Source organism: Camelus ferus, chromosome 33 (genome assembly GCF_009834535.1).
Source record: "Camelus ferus isolate YT-003-E chromosome 33, BCGSAC_Cfer_1.0, whole genome shotgun sequence".
Classification (NCBI taxonomy): domain Eukaryota; kingdom Metazoa; phylum Chordata; class Mammalia; order Artiodactyla; family Camelidae; genus Camelus; species Camelus ferus.
The window spans coordinates 11,799,488-11,812,277 of record NC_045728.1 but is presented as its reverse complement, the minus strand read 5'-3'; the positions used below and the strand labels follow the sequence as shown (position 1 = coordinate 11,812,277).

Here is a 12,790-nt window from a genome sequence, read left to right as displayed (position 1 = left end):
AGATGAAGGTGGACAGGTAGAGAGCACAAAATCAGCTGACAGACTCGTAAGAACTGCAAGAAATCTGGGAGACCTGTTACACTGACATGCACCTCCTTGGTTAAGTTTATTTCTAGGTATTTTATTGTATTTTATTTTTGATGTGATTTTAAATGGGATTGTTTTTTAACTTTCTCTTTCCAGTATTTCATTATCAGTGTATAGAAATGCAACTGATTTCTGTATACTAACCTTATATCCTGCTAACTGGCTGAATTCATTTATTGGTTCTAATAGTTTTTGCGTGGGAGACTTTAGGATTCTCTACATAAAGTATCATGTCATCTGCAAATAGTGATAGTTTTACCTCTTCCTTTCCAATTTGGATACCTTTAATTTCTTTTTCTTGTCTGATTGTTGTGGCTGGGACTTCCAATACTATGTTAAATAGAAGCAATGAGAGTGGGCGTTCTTGTCTTATTCCTGAGTTTAGCAGGAAGGCTTCCATCTTTTCACCAGTATTTTGTTGGCTGTGAGTTTGTCATAAATGGCTTTTATTGTGTGGAGATATGTTCCCTCACTTTGATGAGTGTTATTAATGACCATATCTGTTTCAATAAACTATTAAAAATATTTGATAAGACTGTCACATCTGTCTTACGGTTTGCAATTCTCTTTGTTCCAGTGTTCATTAAACTGTAAGGTGTAGAAACTCCATCTTTTTTTAGTCTTATTTCTCTATCTCACACAATCCCAGTGACTGTGGTGGTATTTAGAGGTAAAATGGGCAAATGAAATGAATACCTCTGCTGTGAACTTTTTAGGCAAAGAAATTCTAAAAATTTTGTAACTAAAAACAAACTACAGGGAAGAGGATATAGCTTAGCGGTAGAGTGCGTGCTTAGCATGCACAAGGTCCTGTGTTCAATCCCCAGAACCTCAATTAAAATAAATAAATAAATCAACTCCCCCCCCCAACAAAAAAAAGCAAACTACAGTGTTGAATATGTGTATTGGCTTTATTCTACACTTTGATTCTTTTTTTTTTTAACATTTTTATTGAGTTATAGTCATTTTAAAATGTTGTGTCAAATTCCAGTGTAGACACAATTTTTCAGTTATACATGGACATATATATATTCATTGTCACATTTTTTTCGCTGTGAGCTACCACAAGTACCTTTGATTCTTAACATTACTCAGTCAGCTTCCACATTAATGACAGTTGACCATAGTTATTCCCAAATAAAAAGAAACCAACTCTTAAATAAAAATAAAAGTAAAACTACTATAAAATTAAAAAAAAAAATCCAGCAATTCCACTCCTGGGTATATATCTGGAGAAACTGAAATTTGTAAAGAGACATGCCCCACGATGTTCATAGCAGCACTATTTACAATAGCCAAGACATGGAAACAACCCAAGTGCCCATCAACAGATAATTGGCTTAAGAAGATGTGGTATATATACAATGGAATACTACTTTGCTATAAAAAAGAATGAAATAATGCTATTTACAGCAACATGGTTGGACCTAGGGATTATTATGCTTAGTGAAATAAGTCAGAGAAAGACAAATACTATATGACATCACTTATATGTGGAATCTAAAAAATAATACAAATGAATCTGTATATAAAAAAGAAACAGACTCACAGGCATAGAAAACAAACCTATGGTTACCAAAGGGAAAAGGGATGGGGAGGAAGACAAATTAGGAGTATGGGACTAACAGATACAAACTACTATATTTAAAATAGATAAGCAACAAGCTTTACTGTATAGCACAGGGAATTATACCCAATATCTTTTAATAACCTATAATAGAATATAATCTGAAAAAAAAATCTGAAGCACTATGCTGTACACCTGAAACTAACACAACATTGTAAATGAAATATACTTTGACTAAAAAAATGTTTATCAGCTTCTTGGAAAAGAATGCCCTGTCTCATTGATAAAACACAGTACTCAGCACACTGTAGGTGTTCAGTAAACACTGATGATTGAGTAAATTGATCTCAGGTTAGCAGAAACAAGAACTTTTAAGATAATGGTGAAAGCATAAATTTTGACTGAAAATTCTTTATCACAAAACCAAAGTCAAGTTGTTCTTTAACCAAAATCCACTACCATTTTGAGTTTTTCTCCTAATCTAGTTTATTTATTTGGTATTTTTATATAAATGATTTATAGTCATTTGTTTATAACAGCCAAACAGAATTTAACCATGCTATTAGTAATAAGAAACTGCAAATTAACCAAGATCTTTATGCTTATTACTCTCTATTATATCCTGAGAAGCAAAAATTCTTTGGAAGAAAATGTAATTTAGCAACAGACTTACTGAAAAAAGAGATCTGACCTTTCTCAAACTGTTTCTTTCCACTAACATTCTTCACTGCTCTCCACCCAATCATAGCCCTTCTTTCCTCATAGGGTGGGCATGGGTGACCATATAATTTATTGTCCAGACTAGGGCATTTTCAGATTGAAGGTGGCATTATTGATATTTACACTGGAAAAAGAGGCATGAACCAGGACTGTTTCAGGGATGTTGGGACATAGGGTCATCCTATTTTTAACTCTCAGGCTCCCCATTTCCACATTTATGAAATGAGGGTGTTGGGCCACGTGACTTCTAAAGGTCCTTCCAGCCTTAAGCTTCGAAGAGTCTACTGTTCTGATTTAAAGTGCTTCATCCTCAAAACTCGGTCTGACTCAGAAAACCTCAGATGCCGCAAGGCCTCAGGACCGCTTTTTCCATCACAGGTCCATTGAACGCTGAGAAGCAAAGGTGCTGAGTTAGCTCAGGCATTTCAGCCTCTCTGCCCTCCACCTCCCCTCCATTTCCCAGGGAGGCCTGATGCCTGCAAGGGAACAAGCAGGTTGAACCAGTTGGCTTGGAAGCATTTCTGGGTGGAAAGGGCAACTGGCTACTTGTCCAGGCAAACAGGATCTGAGTCTCCTCCACTGAGTCAGAGCAAGAGAGAGAGAGCACTCCTGCTTAGCCCACTGGGGTTCAACCCCAGCGGAAGACAGCGAAGTCCCAGCAACGTTGCTGTTTTCTTCCAGTCTGTCCCCGTGTTACATGCCCTCTGAGTGTCAGTGTCTCCTGAGCTACACTAGCAGTAACCAGAGGCTTTCAGAGAAAGACAGGGTACAAATGATCATTTAAAGTTGTCACCCTGAATGCAAGCTCTTACTCTAATGACGCTGACGTTATTCTAAATGTTTCTCAAATGACTCTTCTGGAACTGCCTTAGCAGCCTGAACCAGTTTTGTTTTGTTTTGTTTTGTTTTGTTTTGAGATCCTTAATGATGGCAAATCTTCATGCATTTGAGAGCTAGTGTGATTTTCGGACACATCTAAAAGTCACATAGATCAAATCCAAAAAATGTGGGGAAATGAGTAACCAAATGGCACTGATTATAAAATCAGAAGAATTATGGTCCTGTGAAGTTCATGTTCCTTAAGGATCCTTTAAAAGACAAAAAAATTAAAGGAACTATTTTGTGCATAACTATGATGAGGGAATAGTCCCTTCTAGACTCCACTACTTAAAGATCGCTCCCATTGAGCTGAACGTGGACACTAAGGGGCTCTTTTCATGGAATAAGGCTTTTCATAATCCGACCACAACTATCCAGCCCCACTTCCCCATTTTCCAGGCTCCTTGAAACTTATTCTTAACCATGTCAAAATAGATCATATGCTTGTTCTTACGTTCACGTGTGTGTGTGTATGCTATTCTGTCTACTTTGTCCACCTGATGAACTCTTATTTGCCTTTCAAATTTAGGCTCACATTCTATGAAGGCTTCCCTGACCCCTGGAGCCAGAGTTAATAGTTCCTTACACCTTGTGACACCTTTATTATGGCCCTTGCTGCCCTTTGCCATCATTACTTGTTTACACATCTGTCTTCACTCTAGACTGAATCCCTTGAGGGCAGGATCCAGGTCTTTTCATCTCTGTATCCTCAGCACCTAAAACTGCTAGGCACATGGTAGAGGCTCAAAGTGCACTTGCTTAGTGACTGACTGCACACCTACCTGGTAGGCTCCTGTGTGCCCCGCCTCAGTGAAGCTATGCAGTCTGGAGCGCCCTCTGGTGGAACTCAACGCTCCAAGGGTGAAACCCTAATACTGAGTCTCAGCTTTAACTTTGCTTATTTTTGTATTGAAGAGAAGATCATAATTGAAAACTTTATACTGAATAAGGGTTCTCCACCTTCCACTGTTTTCAGCCTCGAAGCCATCGTGAAATGAGAGGAGCAAATATAATCTATAATAGATTCTACCTGAATATGTATAATGTAAAATTAAATAATAATTTGAAAGATGTGTGACCTACTTTTATTCATTTATTCTAGCTCTTAATTATTGAATGAATGAATCAACCTAGGAGTCTAAAACCTAGAATTTAGAATGGACTCATTCATTCATTTATTTAATAAGTAATGATTTGATTAAATAAGAAAACTGAAGCTAAACACTTAAAGGGTACCTGATATATGCCCCAAACTGTGCCAACAAAATAGTAGAAGATGCCATAGTAGGCTTCAAGGAATTCACAGATAGTGAGTACTAGAACCTTCCATCTGCAAAGCTCTTTGCAAAGCATTTGAACACACTGTATCATTTAATTCTTACTATTTTTTACAGATGAAGAAAATGAGGACGACAGATATGAAGTGATTTGCACAGCGCTCCAGCTCACTCCTACTACAAAGTAAATGCTAGAACTGGGGTCCATTCTGGGGATTCTGAATTTAAATTCAAAGCTGTTCCCATGGGTTCTCACAAAGCCCCACAGAATTAAAGGCAATTTTTTTTTAGCTTTTTCCTATAAAGAGTTTCGAACATATACAAAAATATACAAAATGGTGTAATGAACCCTCAGTACCTATCACCCAGCCTTTTCCCATTTATACCTCCACCTACCCATCCAATATTATTTTGAACAAATTGAAGAAATCACACCATTTCACCCATAATGTCAATGTTATTATCCAAGCTAAAAAGAATTAACATTTCCTTTCAAATACCCAGTGTTAAAATTTCCAGTTATCTCATAAATGTTATAAAATATTTTTACAGCTGACATAGTTGAATTATGTTTCCAAAATTTGCAGTTGGTCCATATGTTTCTTAAGTCTCTTTTGATCTATAAGTCCCCTTTATCTCTTTTTTATTTCCTTGCAATTTACATTTAAAGAGACTGGGTCTTTTGTCTCTAGAGTTTTCCACTGTCTGGATTTTTTGCCTGCATTATCACCATGCTGTGTAGTATGTTCCTCTGTGTTTCCTATGAATCAGTATCGCATTTAGAACAATAGTTCTCAGTCTTTAGTGGGCATCAGAGTCTTCTGAACGGCTTGTTGAAACTGATTGCTGGACCCCACCTTCAGAGTTTCTGTTTCTGATCTGAGGCAAGTCCTGTAATTTTGCACTCCTAACAAGCTGTTAGGAGATACTGATCACACCTGAGCGTCATGATGCAGGCTTGACTGAGGCTCAGTCAGATTCAAGGTTGCTTTTTTGTAAGCAAGTCTACCTCACAGGTGGTACCGTGTTCTTCCTTCAAGAAGTACATAATGTGTGGTTGTCTTTTCTGCTGATGTTAGCAGTCTTTGATGCCCAGCGCCTAGAACCATTTACTCAGATTTCACTGTGAACCATTCTGTTCTGTGATCTCTAGGATTGCTTGTTATACAGTATATTAGAAGGTCATTGTAGGTAGCATCAAGGTAATTCCTTACATGAGAGGCTTTTTGACACAAGTGACAAGATGTTCCAGTCTCATCTTATACACTTCTTACCCTCAGCCTGAATCATCCACAATTCGTCAAGTGTGCTTGATTACTTTTTTGTTTGTTTGTTTTTTCTTTTTGGGGGGAGGTAACTAGGTTTGTTTATTTATTTGTTTTCTGATGGAGGTACTAACAAATGATCCCAGGACCTTGTACGTGCTAAGCAGGCACTCTATCACTGAGCTATACCTCCCCCCACCATCCTTGATTACTTTTAATGGGAAATAGTATTTGAGGCTTAAAATCTGGGCATTAAGGGTGCTTGTTGCTAATGGATTGGTAAACTATTTTTCAATTATGTATTGTTTTATGTTGTATAGGTTTATTAGCTCTTCCATTAAAATGAGTAATTTAAAGTTAAATATGCAAGCTCAGATCTGAATCTACTCTTTATACGATCAACTGCCAGTTAGTCAAACTTCACAGATAAATGCATATAAGCGAGAAAGGAAATAGAGATACCAGATTTGGGGTTAAACATGACAGGCTGAACACGCATGTTCTTTATCTGCTTTATCGCCTGAAACCCTACTAAAATGGCATATACCCACAAAAGACAAGGAGAGTATGAAGCTAACAGCAGATAGGAAATGGAACTAACATTTAGAAGCTGAAAAACGAGTGAATGCTTGCAAATGACTTACCATGCCAGAAAAAGCTGAATTCTTCCAGAATACTGAAGAAATAAAATACTGCTTAACTCAGTCATTCAGGCCAACATAACCTCAATACAAAAAGCAAATGAGGACACTATAACACATTTTAAGCCTATTTCGCTAATGAAAATTGAGGCAAAAATCCTAAATAAAATATTAGCATGTTGAATTCAACCAAGTTAGGAAGAAAAAAAAAAAAAGAAGAAAAAGAAACACACTACTACCAAATAGGATTTACTCAGTTATACAACGATGGTTTAATATTGGAAAATCTATAAATGTAATTCACCACATACACAGATGAAGAGAAAAACCATGTGAACATCTCAATAGAAGCAGAAAAAGAATAGAAACAGAAAAAATTAAAAATCCCATGCCTATTCAGGATAAAAACCCTTCATAGATAAATTGGAACTAGAAGGGAATTCCTTAACCTGATAAACAGTAACTATTAAAATCCTACAGTAAATATTATCCTAAATGGGGAAATAGCAGATTTACTTCCAAATTAATAACTGAGAAGACTGTCCCATGTCCCCACTTCTAGATGGTGTTGTATCAGACAGAGATGCTGTCCAGTGCAGCACAAAAAGAAAAACAGATTAGAGGCTTACAGAACAAAAAAGAGGAACTAAAGCTGTAACTGGAGCCCAGTCTTTTTGGAGACCCTCTGAGGAACCATGTGGATGGCGCTTCAGAATGAATCCTCTGACTGACAGAAGGCAGGGGCATGATCCACTCACTCCTCTCCCATTAGCAGAGGGCTGCCTATGGGAATATCCACTCCCTACCCTCTCCTGCTGGTTTGGAATTGTGCCCGCCTGCAAACTGAGGCAGAAAAAGCTGCATGTGTCCTAGCAGCAGGCTTTGGTGTGGGATGGCCTCGGTGTGCATCAAAAGTGACCGTGTGGCTGCAGCAAAAGTCATGGATGGACCATGGGGACATGGCAACAGCATTAAGGTTTCATGCAGAAGAGTGAAAACCTAATGGGCTGGGAGAGGCTGTGACAAATAAGGAAAATGTTCAAACTTTTCCTCTTGATTCTTGAGGGAGAGGTGTCAGGCTTCCTGTGTCAAGAGATTGAGGATTTCGGGTGATCTCTTCACTGTGGAATTCCAAATGGCACAAGGGGAAAGGGGCTGAGAGAGGAACAGAGGGGTAGGGCGGAAGGTAGAGGAGTCTTGGGCTAAGAGCATGAGGCAGGGTAAGTGGCCTAAGGAAAACTCTAGAGCTAAGAGTCTTGGGAGGAATTGACAGATCTCAAGGTTCTACTTCAGGCATAAATTTACCTGGCGCCAGAACCGAGTGATAAACTTGGTCCCCTCCAAGTGGTACTTTGTCACGAGTGGAATAACATCTTCACCTCAGGGTGTGTTGAGCGATGAGAAGAACCCAGCAAAGCCTCCAGTGTGACTAAGGTAACCGAGCAGGACCTACGGGACCTTCCTGGGACAGACCACGCTTATGTCCTCTGTCAGCCTTCTGATGGTAGAAAAACTTTAGCATCCTAGGCCTTCCCCAAGTTCCAAAGAATACATTTAATCAGAGAAGTGAGAAAATGCAGAAACAAAGGAAAATAGTCAAGCAAGTCAAAAGAATAATAGTTTAGCCATTAAACAAAGTCAAGGACCTTTCATTTCTCCTCAAGAGCTATAGGTAATATTCTGAGCTATATCCGTTGAGCTGTTTTGCAGAAAATGAAACCCCCAGGAGGTGGAAGAAATTAACTGTATGCTGACCACAAAGAGGTAGACCCTAGACCGGTTGGAACCAGAAGGTTGAAGATGTTTACTCCTGACTAACTTACCACCAACCAATCAGAAGAATGTCCACAAGCTTATCATACACCTCACAACCCCCTTCCGCACCTTGTCTTTGAAAGCCTTACCCTGAAAGCCACCAGAGACTTTGGATCTTTTAAGCACTAGTTGCCTGGACTCTGCTTGGCTCCCTGCAGTAAATGCTGCACTTTCCTTCACCACAACCTGATGTCAGTAGATTGGCTTTACTGCATGCAGGCCAGCAGACCCAAGTTTGGTTCAGTAACACTGAGACCTTTGTTACACATAGCCACCTACCCATTCCTTCAGCGAAGTGCTGGAATATTTTACAGGGCCTGGTGGTCTAGAAGGAGGAAGACAAGTAAATGACAGTTATAACAGGTGCTGTGTTGACGAGTGTCGCCTAACCTAACCTCGCGTTTGGAGTTTAGGGCAGGCTTCCTGGAGGATGATGCAGCTAGTTGAAACTTGAAGCCTGAATATGAATTGACCTAGATGAGGATGGATGTTCTAGGCAGAAAAACCAAGTATATGTAGAGGCTTGGAAGGAAGAAAAAGAAAAAGCATGGAGTGGTTAGGCATCTACTAGTAACTGAGTATAGTGAGAGTCTGAGAGTGGAGGAGGAAGAAACAGAAGGCTGGATAAAGCTGGAAAGAGGGGGAGAGTGGAGCTCAGTGGTAGAGTGCATGCACAAAGTCCAGGGTTCAATTCCCAGCACCTCCATTTAAAAAAAGAAAAATAGATAAAGCTGGAAAGAGAATTCAGGACAAGACTCCTTCCCCACCTCCACCACCAACTCCAGGTTTTATAATTATCCTGAGAGTGATGGGGGAGTGTTTCAATCTTCAAGCAGTGACGTGACAAAGTCATTTTTTGGTGTGTTTTAACTTCACTCTCACTGTCATGGAAAACGGATTGGTAGAGCCAAGCATGGAGGCAAAAAAGACCACCATTGCAATAGTTAAGTGAGGATTCAAAGAATTCATCCAATCCTCTTCCTCTTGTGCATCCTGAGGAGATGTCTAGGCTAGCAGTAAAATGAGGCCACTGCATGACACCAAAAACATAGGCAACAAAAGTAAAAAATCGATACATTGGACTATATCAAAATTTAAAATTGTGCATCAACTTTCACAATCAACAGAGTGAGAAGGCAACCAAAAGAATGGGAGAAAATATTTGCAAGTCATATATCTGATAAGGGGTTAACATCTGGAATATATAAAGAACTGCAACTTTTCAAAAAAGCCCAATTAAAAAATGAGCAAAGGACTTGAATGGACATTTCTCCAAGAAGATATAAAATGGCCAACAAGCATCACTAACTATCAGGGAAATGTAAATCCAAACTACAGTGAGATACCAACTCACGCCCATTAGGATGTTTACTATCAAAAGAATAGGGAGCAAACAAGTGTTGATGAAGATGTGGAGAAACTGGAACCTTGTGCACCATTGGTGAAATGTAAAATGGTGCAGCTACTGTGGGAAACAGTATACGAGTTCCTCAAAAAATTAAACATAGTGTTACTATATGATCCAGCAATTCCAATGCTAGATATATAAAAAGAATTTCAAGCAGAGTCTTGAAGAGGTATTTGTACACCCATGTTCATAGCAGTATTATTCATAGTAGCCAAAATGTAGGAGCAACCCAAGAGTTTATCAACAGATGAAGAGATGAACAAAATATGATATATACATACAATAAAATATTATTCAGTCTTAATCTTAAGGGCAATGTGCTAAGTGAGATGAGCTAGTCACAAAAAGGCAAATATTATGATTCCACTCATATGAGGTACCTGGAGTAGTCAGATTTCATAGAGACGGAAAGTAGAATTGTTGTTGTTGGCGGGGAGGGAGAAATGGGGAGTTGTTGCTTCATGAATATAGAGTTTCCATTTTGCAAGATGAAAAGAGAGATTGGCTACACAATATCAATGTACTTAACACCACTGAACTATTCACTTAAAAGTGGTTAAGATGGTAAATTTTATGTTATGTGTATTTCACCACAATTTTTAGAAAAAAATCAATTCTCAAAAAAGGCAAAACAGAACAAAACAATGAGGCCACTGTTTGGGGACTGCAAGTTTGCTAGAACCTGAGAGGAGATAGGAACCATTGGGAAGCCAGAGCGGAGAAGAGTGGGCTTCTGGGCTGGTCAGGTGGCTCTGGTGCAGGTTGAATGAGGGCGAAGTTCAAAGGAGTGGAGACATCTCATACCAAGCATTTCTATGCCCATACTGCTGATTTCCTAGTCAACTGCTGCCTCCTCCTGTTCATTCTGAGAGGGAACTAGAGACGAGGTTCTGTGACCCCAGGATGGAGGGAAGCTCTTGAGTAGTAATTCTCCACTGAGATCACGCTGTTCTCTAGAGGCTATTTTGGAAACGTGTAAGGTTGTTTGTGCAGGATGCCCGTGGTGTATCATCAACCAAATGCTGGCATCTTGCAATGCACAGAATAAGCCAGCACAACAAAGAACTGCCCTGTATCCCACATGACTTTCAAATGGCCCAAGGGACATTTAGGGACATAGCAGTTGGCAGAACCTGCATCTCACTTCCTTGGCCTGGTAGTAAGAGCTATTGTATTAGGAAAAGCCAGAGAAGCCCTTGAAACTTTCCATGACTCCCAGCCAAGATTATAAATAAAAAACAATATTGCATTGTAAAGGGAATGGTAGAGATTAGGGTCACTTGGAAAGACAAAGAATCCTGAAAGGTTGCAAGAATAGTGATTCTATCACATCCTCACTTAATTCATTAATCTGGCTTTTGCAAAGCAATGAGAAATCATTGTACATGAGAGTGAGCTGCTGAAAACCTGACCAAGTAGTAGCCCTAATTGCAGCAGCTGCCAAATGTAACATCTTTGCTCAGCGTTCACACTCAGACGGCAGACAATACATTTTCCTGGTCTTGCCTGGGGCTACGTTGACCTGTCCACTCTCTGTCATAACAGAGTCCGGAGGGACCTGGGCAATCTGGAAATTCTTCAGAACATTATATTGGCCCACTCTATCAATAACATTATGCTAACCACTCAGACGAGTAAGAAATGGCAAATATTTCGAGGTCTTGGGAAATGGGAGATAAACCCTAGGAAGATTCGGGGTCCTGGCACCTAAGTGACCTTTTGAGCAGTCCGGGGTCTTGGGCCAGCCGGATCATTGTTTCCAAAGCAGGGGACATGTTACTGCCCCTTGCACTGCCCCACTGTGAAGAAGGAAGAAACACAATGCCTCTTATGTTTTGGAGGAGTGTTTTCCAAACCTAATTATTTTCCATGGAACATGGTACTCTTCCAGCTTTGAGTGGAGCCCAGAGCCGTACAGGGCTCTGCAGAAGGTCCAGGTTGCAGTGCAAGGAGCTGTATTTTGGCACATCTGTTGGTAATTATAAGTATCTGTGATGGGAAAAGAGGCCTCTTGGTGTTTACGGCAAGTTCTAGCAAGAGAATCAGTGTTGACACGTAGGATTCTGGAGCAAGACCATTCCATCTGCAGCAGAGAATCGTATACCACAGGGAAAGCAGCTCCTGGCATGCTGCTAGAGTAGGCATGCTGGTAGAGTGACTGACTGTGAGGCTCGACCATTAAACCAGACCTTCCCGGTGTAAGTTAAGCACTGTCAGATCCACCAGCTGTAAAGTTGGGTGGGTACAGCAACAATCCATCACAATATGGAAGGAATACAATCTGGCTCAGGCATGAGTAGTGCCAGAGGATGCGAGCTACAGGAGGACCTGGCCCACATGCCTATGTCATCCACTGCTGCTCCAATACCCCCCCCAGCTCAACCTGTGGCTGCACCATCTCCTGGGAACAGCTGTTAGTGGAGAATAAAGCCTGAGCTTTGTTGACAGATGTCAGTTCAGGATGTGGATGCAAGCCAAATGGATTGCTGAAGACCTGCAAGCCCACTCAGCAGTGGCCTTGAGAGCCAGTAGTGAGGGGAAATCCTCCCAAAGGGCAGAGCTTCTGGCACTGCACCTGGTCATCCACTTTATGTGGAAAGAGACGTAGCCTGGTTTTAGAATATACAGAGATTCATGGACAATGATGGATGGCTTAATTTATTGATCAAGGGCTTTGAATGAGTAAGATTAGAAGATTGGGGGCAAGGAAGTATGGAGAAGAGGCATGCGTATGGACCCATGGGCTTCATTATAAAGTGAGTAGATCTTTGTGTCATATGCTAACACCCACTAGAGAATATCCATCATGGAGGAGGCATTACAACACAAAGTAGAAGAACATGACATGGCCAGCTAAGGTCAAATAGCCTCTGTCCTCAGCCATCCCAACACGGACAATGGGGTTATGAATGTAGTAACTATGATGGCAGTGGTGGAGGCTATAACTGGGGACAACAGTATGGGCTCCCACTCCCCATGGCTGATCTAGCTACTTCTGCTCCCAAAACAGGGTCCAATGCTGAGCCTGTGATTTGTGACCATCTCTGGAGAAAACCAACCAGCTACTTCCTGGCAGGTTGATTATATTGTGGACCCCTTCCAAACCAAACCTGGAAAGGGCTCAATTCATT

The 12,790-nt window shown here is 40.4% G+C and overlaps 1 protein-coding gene across 3 annotated transcripts in view; it reads left to right on the top strand.

The window, feature by feature from the left end:
* Positions 1–12,790, top strand: part of CD3E (CD3e molecule) — a 42,890-nt gene that overhangs the window by 17,478 nt on the left and 12,622 nt on the right. For 2 of the 3 annotated variants that reach the window (XM_032472636.1, XM_032472635.1), the window contains exon 2: positions 4,648–4,714. The exons of the other annotated variant lie outside the window; for it this stretch is intronic. The gene's annotated coding sequence lies outside the window, so the exon portion shown is untranslated. The remainder of the gene's footprint in view (positions 1–4,647; positions 4,715–12,790) is intronic. 3 annotated transcript variants of the gene reach the window in all.